General features: G+C 49.0%; 1 protein-coding gene across 1 annotated transcript in view; it reads left to right on the top strand.

Moving 5' to 3' along the window:
• The first annotated feature begins 11813 nt into the window (after positions 1-11813).
• Positions 11814-24283, top strand: part of LOC138516964 (zinc finger protein 271-like) — a 108397-nt gene continuing 95927 nt past the window's right edge. Inside the window, exon 1 of the mRNA XM_069632444.1 lies at positions 11814-11901. The gene's annotated coding sequence lies outside the window, so the exon portion shown is untranslated. The remainder of the gene's footprint in view (positions 11902-24283) is intronic.

Below are 24283 nucleotides of genomic sequence, written 5' to 3'. Positions count from 1 at the left end.
CAGCTTGTGGTGGATAAGAATGACCTACAGGCATTAATAAGTTTGTTGGTGTAGGTGGTAGATGATATGGTGGCATTTATTCATTTTTTGAGCGATAGGGTGGAGTCGAGGTACACACCTAGTGTTTTGACCTCTTTAGAGACTTTTATGATGTTACCATCGATGGTGAAAGATTGGTACCTGATGTCCAATTTATTAAGGCGGGCCTGAGAACCTACGATGAGCAGTTCCGTCTTGTCATCGTTAAGGCAAAGGCTGTGTGTGGCCATCCAGACTTGAATTTCTAGGTAAGTTTTGTTGAGTTTTGCAACATCTTCCTCAAAGCACCCAGTGAGTGTGATGAAGACCTGGGTGTCGTTCGCGTAATTAGTGTAGCTGACACCCAGATCATCAAGAAGGTCAAAGAGGAGCTTAGTGAAGATATTTTAAAGCGTGGGTGAAATGCAGGAGCCTTGGGGAACTCCACATTTGATTGGGACAGGGTCAGCAGCAGCTGAGGGGGCGAAGACCCTGGTCGAACTGCCAGACAAGAATGACTGAATCCAATTGGATGCATTCTGAGAGAATGCGGCAGCCGAGGAGAGGTGTTGTTTGAGGATATGGTGGTCAACAAGGTCGAAGGCCGCGGATAGATCCAACAGGAGCAGTATGGCTAGATTGCCCTTGTCTTTGGCTTCGTCCATTTGAATTTTAAATCCAGGAGGGCAGTTTCGGTCCCATGTCTGGGTCTAAAGCCGCATTGTCGCAGGCCTAGGAAGTTATTGTCTTCCAAATGTTGTTGTATTTGGAGGTATGCCACTCTGTCTAGTATTTTGAGGAAAAAGGGGCCAGTTTTGTTGGGTCTATAGTTCATGAGAATGTTGGGGTCTAAATTGGGTTTTTTACGAAGGGGAAGGACCCAGGCTTCTTTGAGGTTGTTGGGGACAACTGAATTCTTGAATGAAGAATTGATCAGTGAGGTAATGAATGGGGCTAGATCTTTGGCTCCGTCCTTGATGACTAAGGCAGGGCACAGGTCACCTTTGCAGTTGGAGGGTTCAAGGCTGGCAATTATCTTTACTACTTCATCCTCAGTGACTGGGGAAAAATGGAAAGGAGGGCAGTCTGGAATGGTAAGGCTCTTTTTACTGCTAAGGTGGTCTTTAGAGCTAGGTTGGCTTTTTTTAACTCTATTTTAGCTTGTAGGAGGGCAATTTTATATGAGAGGGCTAGTTGGATATTATTGCATCAGGCTTTGTCCTTGATGCAGTCCTCTGTGGATGGCATTAGTGATTCGAGCTCTGCTAGTCCAGAAAATAATTATTTCGTGCCAGATTTGGCATTGTGTATTCTCAGGTTATAAATCTCTTTTTTGGCGTTTAAGATAACAGTTTTGTAGGAGGAGGCTGCCGATGAGAATGTATCTTTAGTAGAGAGGGAAGGGGCTTTTCTCAATTTAGTTTCTGTAGCTCTTTTAATGTTGCGGAGAGCCTTTAGTTCTGCTGAGAACCATTGGTTGGTATGGGCAATAGGGTTGGCCTTATGTTGTTTGAGAGGAGCTATCTGGTTGAGGGCTTGTTCCAGAGCGGTGTTGTAAAGATCTACCAGGATAGTCGGGTTAGCATTCCGTGTGGGGAAGTTAGCCTTAGTGATGGGCCTTAACCCAACCATCTACGTTTTTCAAACAGTCACACACCCAGGTAGCCCAAGGGGTGCCATCATGCTTTTTGATGGTCCTAAACCTCTTAAGGTACTGGGAAGGGGTCTTCCCAAATCTAGCTATCAACGCTAGCTTCACACATTCATATTCCTGTTTATCCACCTCCCCCAACTCCATTACAGCATCACTTGCAACAGGGGCGAGCCTAGAGAAAAGCCAAGGAATCAACTGATTCCCTGAGACACCCTGAATCCCATGATTGTATTCAAACATTGCTAACCAATCCAAAACATCAAGTTTAGTCTCATACATACCAATCATTTCCTTTGGCATACGGGGTCTCTTAGTACTGGAAGACCTAGTAGATCCTGGGAGAGAAGCATTTTCTACAGACAATTTCTTCATCTCTAAAGCATGATCCATCTCCATTTCTCTGAGCCTTAACTCTTGATGTTTCATGGCAGTTTGTGCATAAATACGTTTCACTTCCAATTCAAGTCTTATTTTCTCAAGTGCAATAAACTCAGGAGTAAGTGTAGGACCTTTGGGGGTCCCTGTGGACAGAGGTTGCGCATTCTGAGCAGGCAGGGGAGTTGCAGGGTTTCCTAGCAAGGACTCATCTACTTCTTCACAATTAATACTCTCAGAATCAGAAACATCAAAATCCATATTTGCTGGAGTGGTAGGTCCTTCTGACACACTCTCCAGACTTTGTTTTCACAATAACTTAGCAACCAGTTCAGATTTTTATCCTTTACCAAAGAGGCTCTGTTCTCTACAAGTGGTTCTCAAAACCTCAGCAGTGTAGTTTAAGAGGCTCTCTTCACTGTAATTTTTCGTATCTGACATGATTTTTCAGTTAATAGATTTCTGTGGTGTTTAGCCTTGTGGTTAGTTGACCCAATGTAATAGCAGCACTCTAAGTGTAATCTCCATACTTAAAAATCCCACCGCTGTAAACCAGTGTTAGGCAGAATCCTCTGCAGTACCCTTAGGGAACACTACAGACAATTAAGTCTACAAGTGGTAGTACAATTTCACCTTTGGTACAAGCCTGTACTACACAGTTATAGTGGTAGCAGTAGTGGAACAGCAAGACTTATGTCAAGAGCAAATGAGCAGTAATAGGGATTACACAAAAGACTACAATTACTGTGACTCAAACAAACACTGACTCAAGGTTTCTGGTTAAAAAATATAAGTACATTTATTTTTAAACCTTCTGTTCATAAAACACTTCACTTCTATTAAACACAACCAGACTCTAAATATACTACACACAACCAATTCCTTTGGTTGAGGTCAATTCAAGGTAAGTACATTAGGATTTGACAGACCAGTGTTGTGAAAGAAAAGACGTTACCGGGGGTTAAGAAACGCTCACTTTTTGACAGTAATGACAGTCTGGTCTTACAAAAGGAAAGCGTACCCGCAAGAAGAAATGTAACCGTAGTCAAACACACTTAGCACCTTGAATAAAAACCAGGGAATAGGGGATAAAAATCATAGGCAATACTTTTGTCAAGGCACTAGAATCAGAGAACGTGTTCACAAATACATATAAAGTCAATAGGCCTGCGCCATTGTCAAATGGAGCAGGGCTCTGTTGTCGAGGATCACACAATCAGAACAGTTCGAGATTAACGTTACCAGGAGTACTTGGATATTGTCAAAGCGAAGCAAAAGTTATAAGAGTGAAGGAAGAAAGGAGAAGCATTCAGAAAGCAAAAGGGTTCACCCCGATTCCTTGAGGTCAGACGGAGAGAACGACCAAATGGACACAGTACCTTATTCAAATGAAGAAAGCTGGTGCTACGACAGTTGTTACTGGGAGTTCCTGCAGACTCACGATTCCTGGAGCTTCAGTTGTGGGGACAAGGAGGAGGACGTCTGGAGCGATCTGCACTACCCAGGGATGAGGCCAGCAGCAGCAAAGCAATGGTGAATAAAAGGTGTGCTCTTTTAAAACAGGAGGGGGTTCTTCTGATGGCTATCCAGACCACTACAGCTTCGTGCAGCGATTTCGACCCAGAAGAGGATTCTCTGGCTGTAGAAGGTGAGCTTGTTGATCCCACCAGGCTCAAGGGAAGACAATTCTGGACTGGATCTTCTCTGTTGTTGAAGGGTAGATAGCTCAGGACTGCAGCAGGGCTTCACCGGGACTCGGTAGTTGCAGCAGTTGTCTTCTTCTCTGCTTCTCTTCGGTTCTTGCAGGGGGTTATTAAACCCCTCCCTCACATTCAGCCCACCTAGACACCAGACGCCAAAGGAGGGCTTCTTCACAGAAGCCCGCCAAAGGTTGGTGAACAAAGAAGGCAAATCTGGTTTGGCGCGAAAAGTAAAACACAAGAAGGATGTTAACAAAAAGAAATGGTGATTAAACCCGACCGGAGCCAAAAGAAAATGCATTTGGTCAAGCGGGTTTATGTTCGAGGTTAATGTACTTGTCACAAGTCTCTCCCCTTCTCTCCTGTCTTTCCTTGCTTGCAACCTTCTTTGATGATTTCTTTCACACGGTCAGGGATTTGTAGAGACCCGTGTGCTGGTCGTCGGGTTCCAGCGTGGGGATAGCGGTCCTACTCCAGGAGGCGGTCGGATGTCCAGGACCAGGAACCAGGAAGGAGACAAAGTCCGAGCTCAGAGGCACGGAACGTCGTGACTCGAGCGCAGGCGAGGATCCCGGAAGAAACCTAAGGTAAGTTCGAGGAAAGGAAACGGAGGAAGTAGATTCAAGGAATCGGGAAACAGGACTCGGAAGGAAGTTCCGGGGGAACTTCGGCAACACAGGTCAGGCTGCTCCGAGCGGTAGCGTTGAGACGCGCAGAGCCGCGGGGGTGTGTCTGCTTTGTAGAATGTTGAACGTAGCACGTAAAGACTGGAAAGTTGCGTTCCGCACCAAACGGCCATGTTGGGAGGATCACGGAATTCAGTCCTCTATGGGTCAGGGACCATGAAGTCCAGAATGGGCACAGACTGCGGTTCAGGACAACACTAGCCTAAAACAGTACCACGTTTATATAGTATAATCGCGGTAGAAAGGTTAGGGTAGAAACCACTGCCACCAGCCAAGTCTTAGTGTTAAGGGAGCAAAGCAAGGCTCCAGGGGGTACAGACAAAAAGAGATCAGTGTTAACCCTTTCCAATACTCCATGTAAGATGGGGTATACTGGGCCTGTAGTTTAAGTGACTACATAAAGTTAATGGTAACTTTACCTGTTTCTGGGGGACAGTAGTTGTTGCATCCGCCCTGCGTCCCGCTACGCGGTGACGCAGGGCGCACTAATAAAAGCCCCACCCCCGAGTACGGGAGGCAGTTCCGGGCAGACCAACGCATCATGTGCAGCGTGTTTCTTAAGCTCCCGCAGGAGCTGCTACACAGGCCGCGCGGCCTAACATCACTAGGCATCCAGCCCCACGTGCGCTGGGCCGCGGGGGCAGGACATAACAATGGCGACGAGGTGGAGCTCATGAGACACACGCGCTCGGCACTCAACAGGATCCAGATGGCGCTCAACCATTGAATCTGAATTTTTGGACACCCGGTGGGGGGGGGACCACACACGTGAACTCCCCACCCAAAAAAAAAAAACATTTTTTTTTTCTCTGTGCCATCCGCTCACCAAGGGTAGATGCAACCCACCAGCATCCACCGGGCATGACCAAAAGCGCCCCCCCCTTCCAAACGTGGAGGCACCAGACCCCCCCATCCTCCTCACCAGGGGTCTGAAGCTCCAGGAAACATCGGAGGAGGCCCAAAGCTGGCCCACTGTGCCTAACCTGACGGGAGCACACGAGGTGAGCGCCGGATCTGGCCACCACTGCGCGGTGGGACAATCGGAGGGATCACCCAGGGGTCCACACCGAGGAGTAACAAGCGCACCACAACATGGTGACCGGAACATCCACCCCTGGACCGGCACGCCGTCAAGAATCGCGGCAAACCTGTCAATGTCATCACCACAGCCTCGCCCACAAGGAGGTTCCTCGGCACTGGTCCAGCCATTCGACCCCTTCACAGACCCGTCATCAAGTGGCCCCAGGTGGCAGCTATGGATCCAAAAGTTCGAAATGGCGATGGAATGCAAGGACATAATGACTGCCAGGAAGATGAAGGCACACCTGCTGCTAAGCGTGGTCGATGAGGTACTACACATATTCAACTCTCTAAACGTTGACGATGGCCAGGATGCATATCTGAGTGCAAAAGATGCCCTAACGGCGCACTTCATCCCCCAACTAAACCCAGACTATGAGACCTTCATATTCTGCACTACCATTCAGGCAGAGGATGAAACACTGGATGCCTACCATACACGGTTGAGGAAGCTAGCCATGTCCTGCGAATTTACAAACGTCAAAAAAGAGATCCGGAGGCAACTCATTAATGGTATCCAATCGGAAAAGCTGAGGTGGATGGTACTTAGTGAGAAAGACATTCCCCTCCAACGGATTCTCGAACTGGGGCGACAAAGAGAACTGGCACACACCAGGGCTTCCAACATGGGGGGCACGCTACACAAACTGCAACCCGCGCTCACCACAGCCATGGTGTCCCATGTCACCAACAGACAATTCACGAGAGACGAGGCTGGTGGCGGCTACGCTCAAAACAGGTGGCAACCACGTGCCCCAGGGCCCACGGAGTGCGGTTGGTGTGGTGGACTGCGACACGGACGGCGAAACTGCCACGCACAAGGCACTACATGCGGAGCATGTGGCAGGAAGGACCACTATGCGAAAGTTATGCCGGTCAGCGGGCACCACGGCACAGCCCTCACAGAACCCTCAGGAAAAGAGCTGGACCAAGAAGAAAAAGCAGGCCAGCGCAAGGAGGGTCGATGCAGCCAACTCCTCGACGGAGGAAGAAGGTGATGATGTCTCGGGCACGCAACATGACCCCGGTAAGGAACAAGGCAGAAAAGGGAGGAAGATCTATCTAGTGTCTGCGTTGGACCAGGGCCAAGCGCCACAGAGAAAGAACCTCCGAAGGCGTAAATGCGTAGTCACCATCCAAAACCAGCAGGTTTTAATGACCATCGACACAGATGCCTCTGTGAACGTCATGCCCACAAGCATGTTCCAGACGCTACAACCACAACCAGATCTGAAGAGCACGGACACACTGTTGTTTGCGTAGGGCAGCCGGAAGCCCCTACCAGTCTTTGGCAGGTTCCGCACCACTTTAGTCCACGGCGAAAACAGGCTATGGTCAAAAATCTACGTCGTGAAGGCGGGGATCGAAAGACTTCTGAGTGGGTATGCAGCAGAGGATCTGGGCGTGGTCAAGTTCATCTGCCAAGTCGAAGAGGGGAAAGAAGTGGAAAACATCCTAAAGCACTACCCCAAGCTGCAAGATGGGATACGGTGTCTGAAAGGCAAGACCATCAGCCTGCACATTGATGAATCGGTACAACCGAGAGCAGTGAGACACAGGAGAACACCATTCCACATGCGGGAACAAGTGGAGAGAGAACTCAAAGCACTGGAAGAAGCCGGCATTATAGAGGAGGTGACAGGGCCCACACCATGGGTCTCTCCGATGGTGGTAACAAGGAAGCCCAAACAGCCCGGAAAAGTCCGGATTTGCATAGACATCTGTCTCCCGAATACCGCCATCAAGCGGGAACGCCACATCACACCCACGCTCGATGAAATTGTGGCCGACCTTACGGGATCGTGTGTGTTCTCCAAAGTGGATCTGAAGGCGGGGTACCACCAGCTCAAGCTTCACAGGGACTCTCGCTACATTACGACTTTCTCAACACATCTAGGGCTGTGAAGGTACAACCGCCTGAGCTTCGGGATATCGTCAGCAGCCGAAGTGTTTCAACAAACCATTCAGGAAGTCATCAGGGGCATACCCGGGGTCCTCAACGTGAGCGACGATATCCTGATTCACGCTCCTGACAGGGAAGAACATCTCAAGAGGCTCCAGACCCTACTGGGCAGGCTAGAAGACGCTGGATTAACCATACACACAGAAAAGTGCGAATTCCTCAGATCTGAAATCACATTTTTTGGGTACAAATTCAGCAGTACAGGCATCTCCCCTGACCCCCAGAAAGTTGCAGACATTCAAGCCGCAAGCCCGCCAATGACTCCCACCGAAGTACGCAGTTTCCTGGGCATGGCCACCTACTGCAGTAGGTTCATCCGAAACCTGGCCACTCTTTCGGAGCCCCTACGCGAACTAACCAAACTAAGTGCCAAATGGGAATGGGGGCAGGAGTGCCAGGAGGCCTTCGAGAACATCAAGGAATCCCTGTCCGTCGACACGAAAATGGCGTACTATAACACTGAGCTCCCCACAGAACTGTTTGTGGATGCGAGCCCCGTAGGGCTAGGAGCCTTCCTGATGCAAGTCACTAAAGAGGGAGAAAAGAGGCCCATCGCGTACGCATCAAGAGCCCTCACGGCGACAGAACAGAGGTACTCCCACATTGAGAAGGAGGCCATTGCCATGCTGTGGGGGTGTCGTCATTTTCATCTTTACCTATGTGGACGCAGGTTCACGCCGATCACTGATCACAAACCCCTACTACCCATATGCATGGGTACGTCGTCACACCCACCGGCAAGGATCACCAAATGGCTGCTGCACCTCCAGCAGTACAATTTTGAACTGGTCTACCAGCCGGGTAGTGGAAACCCGGCAGATTTCCTCTCAAGGCATCCTCAAGCGGCAACCCCACAAGAAGTCCAAGTGGCCGAAGAGACCGAGGAGCACATATGCCAGGTGGTGCGCGCCATGAGGCCAAAGGCTGTCAGCATCGAGGACACTGAGTCGGAGACCCACAGAGACCCTTGCTGCGACCTAGTGAAGGATGCCATCATTTCAGGCGACTGGAAGACATTCATGAAGCATACCCACAACAGAACAGTGGAAGCGAAGGGGTTTCTGTCCGGGATGTTCACCGTCAGACAAGATTTGTCAATCACCGAGAGCGGACTGTTGCTGAGAGGCAATCGTATCGTCAGCCCATTGCGCATACAAGACAGGATAGTGGCACTGGCCCACGAAGGACATCAAGGGATGGCACAGACAAAAGCTCGGATCAGGCACAGGGTATGGTTCCCACAGATCGATGACCGGGTCGAGACAATGATAAGCACGTGCCTACCCTGCCAGATAACTGGGGCCCCATCGGAACCAGAACCCATTCAGTCAGCAGAACGTGGTCGCGCCCGGTGGGAGGCCATTAGCATCGACTTCTGCAAGCTACAGGAAGGCCTCTACCTCCTGGTGGTCATTGACGAGCACTCCCGCTACCCCGAGGTCGAAATAGTTGAATCCACAGCAGCAGAGGTGGTCATCCCTGCCATGGAGAAGATGTTTGCAACTCATGGTTTGCCAACCACCATCAAGAGCGACAATGGCCCCCCCTTCACGGGGGAGGAATTCAAACAGTATCTGCACAAGCTGAATGTAAAGTACTATCACATCATGCCGAGGTGGCCCCAGGCAAACGGGGATGTAGAACGATTCATGAGGAACATAAACAAAGTGTTGAGAGTGGCGAGAGCGAATGCCAGCCCGTGGAAGATTGACCTTTACCGGTTCCTACGGAACTACCGGGTCACCCCCCACAGCACGACTGGCATTCCGCCTGCGGACCTCATGTTTGGACCAGTTATGAAATCCTCGATTCCGCATCATCCTAGCAGGACCCCGGATGAGGTCAACAAGGAGCGCACAGAAAGGAGGAGAAGGAGCACCAACGGCCATATGAGCGACAAGAGGAGGGCGAGGCCGTCCGATCACCAGGTGGGTGACCAAGTGGTCACCTGGTGATCGGAGTGTCACCAGGAAGACGAAGAAGCTCAGCCCAGCGAAGAAGAGCCCGCGCCCATCCAGGACGAGGCAGGAGCGGGTGACAGAACGTGGGAACAGAGGAGCGAGCCAGACCTGGGGGACCCAGACAGTGAAGGTGAGCCACCCAATGGGACAGCGGGGGTTAGCCCCCGAGTAGGGCGGTATAGTCTGAGAACTGCTACGAAGCCGTCCGCCCGGCTCAATGACTATGTGTGGTAGTCAGCAGTAGATTGTGAGCAGTAAGGACCGTGTGGATTTTGACATTTGGGAATTTGTTGTGAGTTGAAATTATAGCATTTGTGTTGTTGTTGTTTTGTTTGAAATAAAGGAGGAATGTTGCATCCGCCCTGCGTCCCGCTACACAGTGATGCAGGGGGCGCTAATAAAAGCCCCGCCCCCGGGTACGTGAGGCAGTTCCGGGCAGACCAACGCATCGTGTGCAGTGTGTTTCTTTAGCTCCCGCAGGAGCGGCGACACAGGCTGCGAAGCCTAACATCACTGGCATCCAGCCCCCACGTGCGCTGGGCCGCGGGGGCAGGACATAACAGTAGTCAGCCCCAGAAAAATTGAGTCAGGGGGAAGTCTCATAGACAACCCTGTGTCACTGCACTGAAGGTGCTGTGTAACACACACAAAAAGTTGGGCTTAGGGAGTGGTGTGCTCCAGAGTCCAAGATCACACAAAAAGTAGAAATACACATGGCAAAACACATGTAAGAGTGGGAAAAAGGCTCACGCTCCTAACAAGTGGAAGAAATAAACTCCAGAAATCCAGCAAAGCTGCTGAGGGACTCACTAGGTAAGGGAAATTGCCATGACTGAGAATTCTCCCTAACAATAACCGCATGCACTTCACCACACCGTAACAACAACCAAACAACACATAAGTGGCACCAAAAGCACACGAGGACGCTCCTCAGAGGTATTCTTCCTTTCCTCTCCTTCCCCCAGAAGCTCACTGTCTCCAGAGCCCTGGTTCTCTCTAGGCTGGACTACTGTAACAGCCTCTATCTAAATCTGCCTGCCTCTACTCTCCGCCTCTGCAACTCATCCAGAACAGGACTGCGAGACTTGTCCTTGGCCTCAAGCCCAGGGACCGTATCTCGCCAGGACTGAAATCTTTGCACTGGCTCCCTGTGCCTGCGAGGATTAAGTTCAAAACCCTCTTCATTGTCCACAAGGACTCCTGGGGCCGAAAAACTCTCTCTTCCTAAATATCTTTCTTCTCAAGCTCTTCGCTCATCCGCCTCCAACTCCCTCAGGGTCAGCGGCTTCTCCAAGCAACGAGCTGGGGGTAGATCTCTCTCTGCAGCAGGGGCCTCCCTCTGGAACAGCCATCCTGCCTCCCTGAAACTTGAGGAGAACCATCTCCGGTTCTGGAAGCACCTCAAAACCCTCCTCTTTGCTTCTGCTTTGTCTCCCCCTCTCCCCTGCTAAATTCCTGATTGAAACTGTATTGAATCTGCACTGGGCCACTCTCACTGTTCTCGCTCCCTGCCCCAGCCACTTGCCCCCTGCTCTGCCTCTTTGGCAACCCCTGCACTGCGGGACTGTCTCTGTATCCCTACAGCCCCCCTCCCAGCACTTGTCTGCACTTACTTTGCACTTGCCACCAGCTGACCCTTATTATTTATCTTGTTATTCTACTACCCCTGTACTTCACTTTCCCCTATCCCTTTCACTTTGCACTTTCCCTTCCCCTCTTCCCATGCACTTGTGCGATCTGAATGACACCTGGCCTAGTAAGATCGCTGTCTGTCTTCCCTTTGTCCCCCCTCCCTGTCTCTTCGCGCCTTGAAACACTTGTATATAGGCGCGTTATAAATGCCATATCATATCATATCGATCCGATATTCACACCCAAGCTTAGCGCCCTGTCAAAACCGTGCTGAAGCTGCCAACAGGACATCACCTCTCTCACTTTCCCACTCCCTCTTCACCCAACTAACCCCACCCCACCTTATCGCTTACAGATCCACCAGAGCGCCTCGGGACCAATTCCGTTGGTGACAGTGCGCAGTACAAATACCTTTAACATTAACATAACAAAATCCAGGGGGGGGTGAACTTTTTTTTGTTACAGCTAATGTGGTTTACTGGGGGTGAAAATTCCATTAAGGTCCAAGGAAGGCATTGAGCTTCTTTGGGGGATGAAATTCGGCCAAGGTTGGGTGGCAGCTTCCAAATGAGGGTGACTGAGCAGACAAGTAAGGGGTGATTTGCACACACTTGACGAGAAATTGAGAGCTCTGCACCTCCCCCACTGGTTGCGTTATTCCCTAATGCTTGCCCCCCTGCAGTGATAGTCCAGCCCGCGCATGCGCGGCAGCCACTGGTTCTACGGGGGGCGGGGGGGCTTCCTGCCTGGGGTTATTCCTCATTCGCCCCCCACTTTCCCCCCTCCCCACTTCAGGAATAACAGCAGCAGCCCTAGCAGCTCCTCGCCGAGGGTAAGACCGCGGCCTCACTATGCAGTGCGTGCAGTAGGGCCCCGGGCCCCAGTGAGGAGGCCCTGGCGAGGCAGCAGCCTCCCCTCCACCACCCTGGTGGGCCGTCGTGCCCTGGGCTGCTCGTGGGGCCTTAGTGAGGGCTTCCTAGCGTCTGCTTGCCTGTGTTGCTGCCCCCCACAAGGGCGGGCCCCTGCTCCGGGGCAGGACGTTTAGGCGTGACCCCTTTGGCGCCGGGCCTTCTGGCGCGGCGGTGCCACCGCCAGGACCTTTTGGCGCCCATATGGTTTGGCAATGCGCCAGAATGGCAGAGGCTGCCCCACCACATAAGTCCACTCTCCGTTCACGAGAAGGGTGCATTTAAAGGGCTGCTAGCAGGCGCTTCCAAAGGGGCCTTGCTGTTCCATGTACATCACAGGAATATATAGATATAAAGATTCACACATTGGGCGCTTATTGTAACCCACAAGCAAGCCTCCTTAAGTATACTTATAGCGCCTCGTTGCCTAGAGGGCTGCAGTGCGCTTTAAAAATCCAAAAATAAAAATAAATATAACCAGAGGTCAGATAGCACTGTGAGTAGAGCGCTCACTTTGCACAGCCTGCAGGCGCAGGTTCCAATCCTGGCAGGGCCAAACTCCGCCTTTCATCCTTCTGAGGTCGATACATGAGCACCACACCCCGTGGGTAATAATGAGCAGCACTCAGATAACTGAGGGTTCAAGCTGCTGTATGTAGGGTGCTGTATATTATTATATCCACATCACCTTTTATGTTTTGATTTAAATGCACCCGTGCAATACAAATATGACCTGCTTTAGGAGACAGTCCAATTGAATCGATTCCGATTGACTATACCATCAACCAGCTTTTCTGAGCCATAGTCTCCTGAGAAATGTGCCCACGTTTCCTGTGCCTTCATAATTAGTGATAATTAGAAGTTGTGATTAGTGTGTTATGCACCATGCAATTAAACTTGCGTGCATGTGGTTTGTGTGGTGTTAACTTGCTGGTCGCAGTAACAGCTGAGCTGTGAAATCTTTCCTGCAAATGTCACACGTTCACGGGCTGTGTGTAGCACAGTGCCTGTCCCGTGAAACATTTGCAAGAGATAATCCCAACGGAATTGGGCGTTTATATTTCACATGAGGACGTTTTGGCCCGGCGGTAATACCTGCCGCGCCTCAATGACGCTCGCGCCGAATTGGCTTTCGAGCCGAAATGGGCTATGCGGCCAAAGTGCAGCGCCAAAACGGCCGGCGCCGAAAAGATGCCACCAAAAAGCGGTGTACCGAGCGTACTACTACCAAGACAGCTCAGTGTGTTAATGCACCTGCTGCCGCAGTCCGCATATGGACGTAAGATCATCAGAGTAGAGGTAGAGTATAGGAAGCAAGGCAATACAACCATCGCTTGCGGGGTCGGGGGTTGGAAGGCACAAACCAAAATATAAATGCTGTAGGTGAATATTAATACATATTGTTTTCGATAAAGATTTTATAACAGATATACCTAGGTCAGCAATAGGTTCTGTGCGTATACATAATTATGTAAAACGACTCCAACTTTCGGTGACGGCATTTGCTGATAAAACTCTGTATTCAAATAATGTAAAGTATTAGATGACATTATGAACAGCCCTGCGATGAAAGCTGCCCTCACACAGCCTTTAGATTAATGAAGCTCTTGTGATCTCGCTCCTGAGCTTGCCACTGTCCGGTAGGGAACGGATAGCTAGAAAGGTCTTTTTGCATCCATAGGACCTGTAACGAAATGACCACATATGAAAAGATATCAATCTTGTCATAAGAAGTAGCGTTCGGTAACTTCTTTACTTTCTGCTTTCTGGTTACAGGTACAGGCATCAGATCAGGTAAGTACATTGAGTAATAGGGAATAGAGAGACATTCACCGGCACCCTCTCACCGAGGTAGCTCACTGCTCAACTGACCTACACAAAACACCCGCGGGATCCCACATCAACATTCCAGAGGCATTCTAGCAGCTGATATGCTCACAGCACAGGCATAAGGAAAAGAGCAGGCTAACCATGTTTCTCTATGAGGCGGCCCTGAATCATGCTGTTCCCATCTTCATCTTGTATCCTGGCTTGCAACATTATGTTACTACTGACTTCTGCAATTGTATTCACTCTCCCCTCTTGCTTCTCCACTCTTTTTGACTGCTAACTCTCTATTCTCCCCTCCTTTCCCTTCTCCCTTTTCCTATCTCCTCCCCTTACTTTCTTCTATGCACTTACTCTATCAGAATTGTCCCTAGACCTAGTATGATAGCAACCTCGTCTGTCTCCTCCTCCCTTCCCCTTACTGGTTTTTTCCTCCCCACCCTCCTCCCCCTCCAGCACTATCTCAAATGTCGTCAGGCCTAGTATGATAGTCGCTTGTTTTGTTCCTCCCCTACATTCCTGCACCCCTCTCCCACACCTCTGGTTTTTTTCTGGCTCTACCAGAAATGTTGTCAGGCCTAGTACGGTAGTCGCCTGTCTGTTTCCATTTCCTTCCCACTTTCGCCTCTCTCTTCCTTATAGATCTTGCACTATCTGAAATGTCATCAGGCCGAGTACGATAGTTAATTTCACATCCTTACTGTTCATGGCCTGTAAGAATGTCATTGTTTTTTCCCTTGTTCCCTCCCTTGCCTTGAAGCGCTTTGAAACACATTGTGTATAGGCGCTATATAAATAAACTATCATATCATATCATATCATATGGCTATGTTGTGGAAGTGGTCTGAGAGGGAGTCACAGAGGCATTGGGTGTGGGTGGGAGTATTGGTGGTGCAGGTGGGGGCGTTTAATTTGGTGGTACTAGCCCATTTGTTCGAATTTCTTTTTCTTTACACATTCCGTCACAAATGTAGATGGGGGTTTGGTTTAAGTATTTTTTAAAGGTGGGGGTGTGGGGAGGTTGCAGGGGTCTTCCCCTCCCTCCTTCCCCCATCACTTGTCATACGCCCGTTCTATCGGCGCATATAGGATCAGTGGAAGCGATTCCGTCATTGATTTGTGCAGCTACGTTTCCTGCGTTCAACATCAGCGGTCTAGTTGTTCCTAAGATGGCTGCCGTAGAGAACACAAAGCAAGCGTTCTCCCGAAGCCGATTGCGTTGCAACTCTCTTGGATGCTGTCCTTTGTTGCCGCGCTCGGTTACATCCCTAGGCTTTGGTGAACCGTATTTTCTTGGTCCTCTCGTATCCTCGGCACCTCCAGCCTCCGTGCCATTCATTTCTGTTTCAGTTTCAGTTTTCTCCTGACGGGCTTTCTGCCCTTCTCTGCTTCTCTGCTTCCCGGCTCAAGTCTTCTCTGAGCTCTCTCTTACCTCTGTGGCTTTCTTCTTCCTGTCTTCAGTTGTTTCTACTCCGCCTCGCCTCTCCGGCAGTGAACATCTTCCGTATAGGACTTCATTTGGAATCACTGGACCTGTCCAATATTCTATCGGATTCCCATGTTGTCTCTACACGTCGGAAGTGTTTGAAACTAATCACGTCCCAAAAGAACATCCATTCTTCATCAGACTGAATAAAATACTGGCAGCCATTCTCAGGGTGTTCCAGGTTCCATCTCGCCCTATATGTGCTCAACAGTGTTAGACGTAGCGTCTACAAACAGAACAGAGTGGTAGTCTTTGACACGTCGTGAAGTAATTGGGTCTTTCTGACAATATACCCCTCAAGAGTACGAAAGGACAAATTGAGGTGAATATTTCCCGAAAATGAGTTACGCCCAGGTACACTGCTGGCTGCAAAGAAAATAACAGTAGTTAGCCAAGAACACACACCAGAGTACACCAAAAATACTGACAGTAGTAATACTCACTAATGAGGAGTAAATGAAGTCTGCCAAGGATATTGTCAATGTAAATGGGAGATGTAACCCTGGAAATATAACCAGAAATGTAAGCTAACAATCAATATAGGGCTGTAGAAAAACACTAGAGTTCAGTACCAATCTTACAGAGCGATGTTTCCTGAAGAAGTTCCAATAATTATTCTGTGCACTGGAGGTGAAAATCCAAGAAACAAGTCCCGTACCAGACTATTCCTGACGGAACGAGGACGCCTGCAAGAGTCCTGAAATCCACCTAACACAGACGAAACGAGGACGGCTGTAACCAAATCCTTAGTCCAAGCAAGATTCAAAGGAAGTCCGTGAAAAATTCCGAGATACAAGGTAACAGTTTGAAGATGAAACAAAAACAATCCGATTGGGAAATCCGAGGTCGTAATCCGAATGCAATAATGACAAAACAGCATGCAAAAGAAGTTAGTTGAAAGTCCTGAGTCGAATTTCGTTGTTGTGGATGAGCCGAGGATCACGAAGAGAGCAGTCCAGAATGCAAACCGGGTCGAGGTAAACAAGAACAAGGTGAGTAACAAGGAAGACGCCACGAGAAATGAGATTCAGAAGCAGCGCTCTGAATCCGAGGCGGAGTCTTTAAGGCATCAGCTGACTTGACGCAAAGCGTCTCGCCGTGCAGGAACCAAATGGAGTCTATGGATATGCTGCAAGTGTTTCCAAGACAACCCCCAGCGTTCCCAGAACGAGATGTGGCGCATAGGGGATTTACCTTTTGCTAGACAGATTGTCACGCTGTGTACTCAAAGTTTTATGTGGTTTAATCACAGGATTGGAGGAAACGCGAGTACCTGCCTTGCAAAGGTGCGCTGTGTGCACTGGAGTGAGAGCGAAGTGGTTTCCTGATGTACAGAGCCAGCGCAGCCATTATTTTTGCAACTGCAAAGTGCAGTTTTGATGCAAGGGAATATGTGTTCAGCAGAGCCAGTGCAGCTATTCTTCTTGTAACTGCAGTTTGGTGATGTAGGGGAAGTTTTGCTGGACTGGTAAATGTACCCCACACTATATCTGATCTGCTTGAAACCCAAAGCCAAGTGCAACTCTTGGTACGACTCAGACCTTGTCACCCTTAAATGTAAGTGTAGGGTGGCTCAGAGGAAATGGCGTGCTTCCGGTACATCCTCTGACAAACTGGCCTGCCGCCTGCTATAAAGGCAATACCGGCTCTCTGTCTGCACCAAGAAGAGAGCCCGCATCCAAGCCCGCGTCTCTGCGGCATGTAATAACTCAGCCAAACTCTTTAAAATCTGCAAGGAGCTGGCCAATCCTGCTGCAGTCTCTACCTCTACAGTCCCCTCACAGGCCCTCTGCACGGCCCTGGCTTCTCATTTCATCTCTAAAATTCAGGACATCCTGTTCTATCTCTCTTCCTCTCCATCTACTCCCTGCTCTTCCTCTGGCCCTTCTTCGCCTACCTCTCCTCCCTCCTCTGCCTTTCGCCTGTTCTCCTCAGATAAGGTTTCTAGACAAGTCCGATCTATGAAAGTCTTGTCAAAACAGGTTCACCCCTGTTCCTACAAAGCCATCAAGGACCACATTGACACCCTGGCTCCTGCTTTGGCTGATTTCTGCAACCACTCCTTCGCCACTGGAGTCTTCCCCTCCCCCTGAAGCACTCCCTTGTGCACCCTCTTCTTAAGAAACCCTCTGCTGCCTCTTCCTGCCCGGCTAACTATCGTCCAATCTCCATCACCCCTTTCCTTGGCAAACTCCTGGCCATCTCCCAGCTTAATCTTCACACTGAATCTGTTGGTTGTCCATCATTCTGGCTTCAGAGGTGCCAGATGCATGGAAACTGCTCTCCTAAACATCCGTGAAGACCTGATCTCCAACCTTGATTCCGACACCCCTGTGCCCTCATCCTACTTGAGAGATCTGCCTTTGACACGGTCAACCATGCCATCCTGCTCAACTGTCTCCGTGATAACCTGGGTATCACCGGTCAAGCCCTTGCTTGGTTGACCTCCTTCCTCTCTGATAGACCCTCCCAGGTCCAACTTGGGTCCTTCCTCTCCTCTATCTCTATCTCTACCTGTGGTGTTCCCCAGGGGTCTAACCTCTCTCCCTGGCTGTTCAACCAATACCTGGCACTTCTTGCCCACCGCATTCCAGCTCTCTGCCCCAACTTTCAGTGCTATGCGGATGACACTCAACTAATTTTCAGGCTCCCTTCTGCCACCTCCTCCCCTTCTCTCATCTCTGACTGTCTGTCCGCCATTCAGGAGTGGTGTGCCGCCAATGATCTCTGCTTAATGCCAGTAAGACCAAGCTTCTCCTCATCAGCACACTTGCTCCCTCCTTTCCTGCCACTCTCTGGCCGGCCTCTCTTGGGCCTCTTTCTGCTCCCACCTGTGAGGCAAAAAATCTCAGGGTCATCTTCGACTCCACACTTTCCTTCTCTCCTCACATCTCCGACGTCTCTAAAAAGTCACACTACCAGCTGCACCTCCTCAGAGGTATTCTTCCTTTCCTCTCCTCACGCCAGAAGCTCACTGTCTCCAGAGCTTTGGTTCTCTCTAGGCTGGACTACTGCAAAGGCCTCTTTCTAAATCTGCCTGCTTCTACTCTCCGCCCTCTGCAACTCATCCAAAATAGAACTGCAAGACTTGTCCTTGCCCTCAAGCCCAGGTATCTTATCTCTCCAGGACTGACATCTCTTCACTGGCTCCCAGTGGCAGCGAAGATTACGTTAAAAACCCTCTGGATTGTCCACAGGGCCTTCTGGGGCCTGGGACCCCAATACCTTCAACTCTCTCTTCCTAAATATCTTCCTTCTCGAGCTCTTCGCTCATCCGCCTCCAACTCCCTCAGGGTCCGTCACTTCTCCAAGCAGCGAGTTGGAAGTAGATCTCTTCGCCTCCCTCTGGAACAGCCTACTTGCCTCTCTGAAACTTGAGGAGAACCATCTCCGGTTCCGGAAGCACCTCAAGACCTTCCTCTTTGCTTCTGCTTTCAATCCTCCTCCCCCCTGCTGATCTCCTGGCTGAATCTGAAACTGCACTGGTTACCTGGCTACCCTCTGCTCTCGGGCCCAGGTCCCCTCCCTACCAGTTGCACACCTGCACTGCCCCCCTGGCAACCCTTGCTCTCTGGGACTGTATCTGTCTCCCTGCAGCCCCTACGAGCACTTGACCCACAATGTCTGCACTTACCCTTGCACTTGCCACCAGCTGTCTGCACCTTTATTTATGGTCTATATTTATTTAATTGTTATCCTATGTACTGCACTGCCCCCTCCTCTTGCCCCCTGCACTTTTCCCCCTTCTCTCCCTCCCCTGCACTTGCGCGATCTCAATGTCACCTGGCCTAGAAGGAGCGTTGTTTGTCTTCCCTCTGTTTCCCTTCCCTTGCCTCATCGCGCCTTGAAACACTTGTGTATAGGCGCGTTATAAATGCCTTATCATATCATATCAGGTGCGGACTCTGGGTCGTTCCGGAAAGCGCACCAATGAATGCTTGAATGGTATCAGATTGCTGATGCAGAAAATACCCAAAGATTGTTTGAATGCAGTCAAAGCAAAGTACAGATTCATATCCCAATAAGAAGAATGTTTGAATGCAGACAAGGCAAAGCACAACGGCAAACCCCAATCAGATACAGATGCATGAGATGCAAGTGTGGGGCGAAGTTTGAGCAAATATTACTACAGCCAGATATACTGAGCACATCACAGTATATGCAATTGCAAAACAGAAGAGCTGTGAAACGTATAAAGTCCTGGTAGGACAGTACACCAGGCAGTGTGAATTGCATAAAGAGTCCTGGCAGGGGAGTATACCAGGCGAGTTACAAAATTACAAAGAATAATAAAGAAGGACAGTGTTTACTAAGTTAAGGAGATACTTGTGTTAAAGAAAGACTGTTGAAGAGCTTGTTGTCTAGCAGGCACATAGGAAAGCCACAAAGGAAGAGTTAGTTAAAGAGAAATTGCTATTTCACTTGAAGAATCCAGGGAAAGGGACCCACCCTCTGGGTCAAAGGTCTTTTACATTGGAGAACATTTAATTGGTACTAGAAGAGCAAAGTTCAGAGTCAAAAGCTACCCCTTTCATAGACGCACAGGAGGTGCAGGCAGACTACAGAATGCTAGGTTAACAAATACTAACCAATAGATCACAGAGAAGTGAGTTCAAGGTAAAACAAAGTTTAATCATAATAGAAAAATCATGTTAAAATGGCCATTGAAGGCTTGAGCCATAGTTATTACTTCAAGAAAAAACTTATCGATTCTGTACGTTTGTGTGGGTTAGTACCAACAAAAGTGCAATTTCATGTACTGCTGAACTAATAACAGTACGTAATTACTGTCGACACAGCTAGTGGGTGTTTCTGGTTCGGGAGGTGATTATGACATCAAATTTGCGATGTAACACTGGTTACCTGATGTTCCGAACTGTCGTCTGGACAATAACAATGCTGTAGACATGGACAGCTGATACAGTCGGTTGCTCTGTTCATCTAAAGTTTGCAGTAACAATGCTCCGCTGAGCCCACAACCTATCTGCCTTTCACATATCACACCTGAACGTTGTTGTATCTGAGCTTTGCTTCAGTGTATCTTCATCCTACTCTTAACCCAAAGATATACTGCTCTCTCAACCTATTGGTGGTTATCTATGTTATGTTCATATTCACCAGCAGCCCCTCTGCGCTCAGATACCGTTCCTTGCACATGCATTTAACCCTATTGTTTGATTTTTGAATCTAGGTGAACATTGCCCTGCACATGCATTTAGCCCTATTGTTTGATTTTTGAATCTAGGTGAATACCGCCCTGTACTCGCATCTAAGCCCTACTCTCTGATTCCCGCATCCAGGCGAACCCTGCTAGCACATGCATTTCAACCCCATTTCCTGAACTCTGAACCCAGGTGAACCCTGCCCGTATCGGCACCTTAGCCCAACCTGGAGCTCTGAAGTTAGGTAAAACCGTGCTCGTACACGTATCTTAGCGCAGATACCATCCTGCATCTAGTGCGCCTACCTTAGCAATGTGCGTTTAAGTCACCCGACCTACACCAGTTATCATTATGTATCTGCCACTACTATACACAGTTCTACTCAAAACTATCCTCTATTCGATTACCTCTCATAGCATGAACACAGCTCAACCACATATCCAGCCACCTCATGGTAATGTACCCCCGGAGCTAGCCAACATGACCGTTGCACCATGCAACTTCCAACAGCGAACCTAAGACTCCGCGCCAGACTCCCAAGAATGTATGACCCTTTAGCCAACCCCCATCCAGCCACTAACTACAACAAGCACACCGTGTGCACCGCTACTATCCCACCCCACACAGTCAACACTGGCCAACACCGACTACAACTTAACAGCCAAATTTTCAGAGATGTCCCATCCCCTAAATGCCAACACAAGGCCCCAATGCCTTCCAACCTTCCTACCACACCCGGAATAAAAGGCGCCCTATTAAATGCCAGATCCTTGGTAGCCCACGCCACTGAAATAGCAGATACAATTCTAAATGAGAACCTAGACTTCTTGGCCATCTCAGAGTCTTAGCTCCATCCCGCAGCAGGACCAGCTATTATGTTAGCCACCCCTGACAACTACACCCTTATTCGTACGGATCGCACCACATCTAGAGGTGGCGGCCTAGCTATAATTGTCAAAAATAGCTTAACCCTCAGACTCTCCTCACCCTATAAAACGAACTCCTGCGAATCCCTCACAGCTAAACTCACCATTGCCAACAATCAAACCGTTATCATCCACCTGTTATATCGCCCACCAGGCCCCACAGGCTCCTTTGAGGTTGACCTTACGAATCTTCCCTCCGACCACCTGAAGAACTCTACTCAAAGTCTCATCCTAGGCGACGTCAACATCAGATTTAACGACCCACATGACCCTAATGCCCTACAAATTAACAACACTCTTGAGGAGCTAGGATTCTCCCAAAAGATCACAGCTCCAACACACATCAAAGGAAGGACCCTTGATTGGATTGCCGAGCATAACTGCCCAATTAACATCACCTCTATAATGCCCCAGCCATGGTCTGATCACTAAATGGTATCTTTCGCTGTAGAAGCTACCATTCCTACTAACAACAATACCCTAGCCCCCACTGCACCTACTAGAAATAAGAAAAATATCACCCCAGAAAATCTCATCCCCCTTATTCTCCCTACCTTAAATTCTATCTCAGATCAGACCGACCCAGTCTCTATGGTAGAAATATACAACAAAGTGATGCTTGCCTCTCTGGACACTATTGCACCACTAAAAGTCAGGAAGAGTAAATCCCGCCAGCACCTAAATACTTGGTTCACACCCCAGCTCAAAGAAATCAGACAAAAGAAACGCCTCAGCGAAAAAAACTGGAGATCTGACCCATCAGACACCAACAAAAACAACCTAAAGAATCTAGCTACCCTCCACAAAAAAGAAATAATCTTAGCGAAACAAACCTCTTACAACACCCGCATCACTCCAGCTAAATCCAACACAAAATAACTATTCGCCATCCTGAAGGAAGTCGAATCCCCCACCCAAGTCCCCGATTCTTGCCTCAAGGATAAGAACTGGTGCACAGGTATCCAAAATGCCCTTGCCAACAAGATAACCATGCTTCAGGCGAAAATCAATAACAAAAAAGTGTCCATAACTGCCCCAAACGCCGTTAAGCTAGACCCTGCTATTAACCCATTACCAACCCCGAAACCGCTAGACAACACCCCCTTCCACTTTCGCAAAGTATCCACTAAAGAAGTTGAGAAAGTCATCTTCACCCTCAAACCCTCCAATTGCCAGGGCGATCCTTGCCCAGCCGAAATCATAAAAGACGCCGCCCGTGATCTCTCTCCTTTCATTACTAAACTTATAAATGCCTCTTTCACATCAGGCACCATACCTAGCAAGCTGAAAAACTCCTGGGTCCTCCCTCTTCTCAAAAAGCAAACCCTGGACCCCTCTATCCCTACTAACTATCGCCCTATAACCACTGTGCCATTCCTGCTGAAAATACTAGATAAAGTTGCCTACCAACAAATTCAACACCACCTGGACCTAAACAACCTCCTAGGAGTCCGACAGTCCGGCTTCAGACCACAACACGGTACTGAGACTGCACTCCTAGACTTCAAGGCACAAATAGACACACTCAGAGATAACGGCATGACCTCACTCTTACTACTCCTTGACCTTTCTGCCGCCTTCGACCTGGTAGACCATACAATACTATGCAATCACCTGGTCTCGGCAGCCCGCTTCTCTCAGGAAGCAGTTGCATGGATCCAGTCATTTCTGGACAACAGGACAATGCGAGTATTCTCTCCCCTAGCAGCTGCAGACCCCGCACCCATCACCTGCGGCATTCCACAAGGATTGTGCGTATCGGCCACTCTCTATAATATTTTCAAAAAGCCCCTTTTCGATGATCTAGACGGTCTTGGTATCACCTACACCAACTATGCCGACGATACACAGATCCTCATCCCGTTGACGGGAGATTATGACAAGGATTTGGCCTTTGTGAACAGAGTCTACCTCATCATCCAGGCATGGATGGCCTCCCACGGTCTATGCCTGAATGATGACAAAACTGAACTCCTCATTCTAGGCACCTCCTCCAACATCAAAAAAACTGGGCACCAAATATGACTCCTTCATAATTGATAACAACACCATCACTGTAGCCAAAGTAGTTAAAACCCTCGGTTTTTACATAGATTCCACGCTCTCTTTTGAAAAACAAGTGAATGCTATGTCCTCAGCTACCTCTTATACATGCAAACTCATCAGAGCAGCTAAGCCCTTCCTTTCACCCAACAACTGCGCCATTTTAGCAAGAGCATTAATCCTATCGAAATTAGATAATTGCAACGCCCTTTACATAGGCAGCAACAAATACATCACCTCTAAAATTCAAACATTGCAAAATAATGCCCTGAGAGCCGCACTAAACATCCCTAAAAATGCCCACATATCAGACCTCAGGAGATCCACTAACTGGCTCTCCACTAAAGATAAAATACTCCTTAAAACAGCTTCCCTCACTCATAAATGCCTTAACCATGCAGCCCCACAATACCTAATAGACAGATTCACCAGAGAAACAGCCGCCCGTCCCCTACGAAAAGCTAACTCGAACCTCTTACTAGTACCCAGATTTAAACTCACTAAATCTGGCGGGAGTAGCTTCGCTGTTAAAGCAGCACAACTGTGGAACTCCCTCCCAACCGATCTAAGAGAAGACCTCCCCTACCAGAAATTTAGATATAACGTGATCCAATGGCTTAAAGATCATGTCTAACATCTCGCTACCGTCACTTATGTTCTCACGTATTCTCTGTATATTTAACTGTTTTTTATATCTGTCACATCTGCATATTGTAAATTGCCTGTACATGCTCTTATGTTCTTTTGTCTCTATTTGTCTACAGCACTGTACCATACCTGTACCCTTTGTTCATGTGCAATATGTAACCTAAGTTGAACAATCCTCTTTCTGCCTTCGCGCCCGAATACCGCTGGGTCTGGT

The sequence above is a fragment of the Ambystoma mexicanum genome, chromosome 6q, assembly GCF_040938575.1.
Source record: "Ambystoma mexicanum isolate Mex_15411 chromosome 6q, UKY_AmexF1_1, whole genome shotgun sequence".
Taxonomy (NCBI): Eukaryota; Metazoa; Chordata; class Amphibia; order Caudata; family Ambystomatidae; genus Ambystoma; species Ambystoma mexicanum.
The sequence above is the reverse complement of the archived record's forward strand: the minus strand, read 5'-3'. Positions and strand labels throughout refer to the sequence as shown.